The sequence below is a fragment of the Octopus bimaculoides genome, chromosome 24 (assembly GCF_001194135.2).
Source record: "Octopus bimaculoides isolate UCB-OBI-ISO-001 chromosome 24, ASM119413v2, whole genome shotgun sequence".
Classification (NCBI taxonomy): domain Eukaryota; kingdom Metazoa; phylum Mollusca; class Cephalopoda; order Octopoda; family Octopodidae; genus Octopus; species Octopus bimaculoides.
Window position 1 is genome coordinate 31,029,856 of NC_069004.1, and position 2,291 is coordinate 31,032,146.

Sequence of the window (2,291 nt, forward strand, 5' to 3'; positions counted from 1 at the left end):
CTCCACACCACAAAATCGAACGATGACCTCAACTATGGCATTCGTGCTATTCAACACGCTTGCTCTTTGAGTGGGGAACTTGTCACACTTTGGTGGACCCTCAGATGTGATCAGCATTCATATGCGGAACGTGGTGACTTTGTTGGCTGGAGCTGGCTCAACCCACCTTCAATGAAGGTCACCGCAAGGAAACGAACGCTGGGATGCCATATTGAAAGGTTTAGTCAAATAAGTCAACACCAGCTCTTCTTTTTTTTTTTTTTAAATGTTAAATCTGGTACTTATTCTATCAGTATCTTTGGCCAAACTGCTAAGTTACAAGGACATAAACAAACCAACACCGGTTGCCATATGATGATGAGGGAACAACACAAAAACACACATAACGGGCTTCTACACAGTTTCTGTCTGTCAAATCTGCTTGCAAGGCTTTGGTCAGCCCAAGCTACCACGCAGTGAGACTGAACCTAGAACCACCTGGTTGGGAAGCAAGCTTCTAAGCCACACAGCCATGCCTGCACCTAACACAAAAAGAATATTCTAACAAACATTACACATAGGCACAGGTGTAGCTGGGTGGTTGAGAAGCCCATTTGGCAACCACATGGTTTCAGGTTCAGTCCCACTATATGACACCTTGAGCAAATGTCTTTTACTACAGCCCCAGGCTAAGTAAAGCCTTGTGTGTATGTGTTTGTGTGTCTATGCTTGTCCATCCAGCATCGCTTGACAACCAATGCTGGTGTGTTTACGTCCCTGTAACTTAGTGGTTCAGCAAAAGAAACCGTTAGAATAAGCACTAGGCTTACAAAGAATAAGTCCTGGGGTCGATTTGTTTGACTAAGGGTGATGCTCCAGCATGGCCGCAGTCAAATGACTGAAACAAATAAAATATATATATATAGATATCAGACTAGAGTTTGGCGCAGCCCCTCAACCCTGGTCAAACCATTCAACCCATGCCAGAATGGACAATGGACATTAAATGATGATATAGATATATATATATATATATATGTGTGTGTGTGTGTGTGTGTCTGTCTGTCTTTGTATCTGTGATTATCCCCCACCACCACTTGACAACTGTTGTTGGTGTGTTTACATCCCTGTAACTTAGCACTTCAGCAAAAGAGATTGCTAGAATAAGTATCAGGCTTACAAAAAGAAAACAATAAATACTGGGGTCAATTCATTCAACTAAACATTCTTCAAGGTGGTGCCCCAGCATGGCCACTATCCAATAACTGAAACAGGTAAAAGATACATATATATTAGTGTGTGTGTGTGTGTGTGTGTATGTTATATCCTTTGTCTTACAAGTGACATGGTAACCCTGACAGTGCTGGTGTCACATAAAAAGCATCCAGTCTGCACTGCGAAGTGGTTGGCGTTAGGAAGGGCATCCAGCTGTAAAAACCTTGCCAAAACTGACCTCGCCAGTGTTGGTGCCATGTAAAAAGCACTCAGTCCACTCTGTGGGGTGGTTGGTGTTAGGAAGAGCATCCAGCCGTTAAAACTGTGCCAAAACAGACACAGAAGTGTGGTGCAGGACTCCTACCTGGTCAGCTCCTGTCAAACTGTCCAACCCATGCCAGCAAGGAAAGTGGATGTTAAACGACAAAGATGACGACGATGATGATGATGATACACGTTTTTTTGTTTTATTAATAATCAGCAGCAGTTACAGCATGACTCAAGGGCCAATAGTTTCCAGCTGCAAATATATGGAACTTTTGACCCTTTAATGTGTGCATGTATATGTGTATGTTTCCCTCTCTAATACAAAACTCCTTTATTTGTTTGTCCCTCAATACTATCCCCATCTTTCTCAGTTGCAGGGTTCTGTCTTGCAAGTTACTTGGCAACCCCACTGCTGCTGGTGCCACGAAAAAAAAAAAAAAAAAAAAAAAAAGCACCCAGTACACTTAGTAAAGTGGTTGGCGTTAGGAAGGGCACCCAGCCATAGAAACCATGCCAAAGCAGAGAGTAGGGATTGCTGTAATCTTCTGACTTACCAGTTCCTTGGAACCGTCCAACCCATGCCAGCATGGAAAACGGATGTAAAATGTTGATATATATATATATGAGTCAGAAACAGAGGCTTTTATGTGCTCGCTGACTGCTAGAAATAGCAGTCAAATCTCCTACGATTGACACAGTACTATGTTGTTTTTATAAATATAGGAAGAACTCATTAGTATTGTGATAAACCGTGCCTGTAATGAATAAAAACGGCAGAGTTTTGAAATATATGAAAGAAAAGGGTGTAGAAGTGAGAATGGGGGGGGGGG

General features: G+C 42.4%; 1 protein-coding gene across 4 annotated transcripts in view; it reads right to left on the reverse strand.

Moving 5' to 3' along the window:
• The window catches only part of LOC106876415 (calcium-regulated heat stable protein 1), a 35,544-nt gene that overhangs the window by 26,571 nt on the left and 6,682 nt on the right, over window positions 1-2,291 (reverse strand). The window lies entirely within an intron of this gene.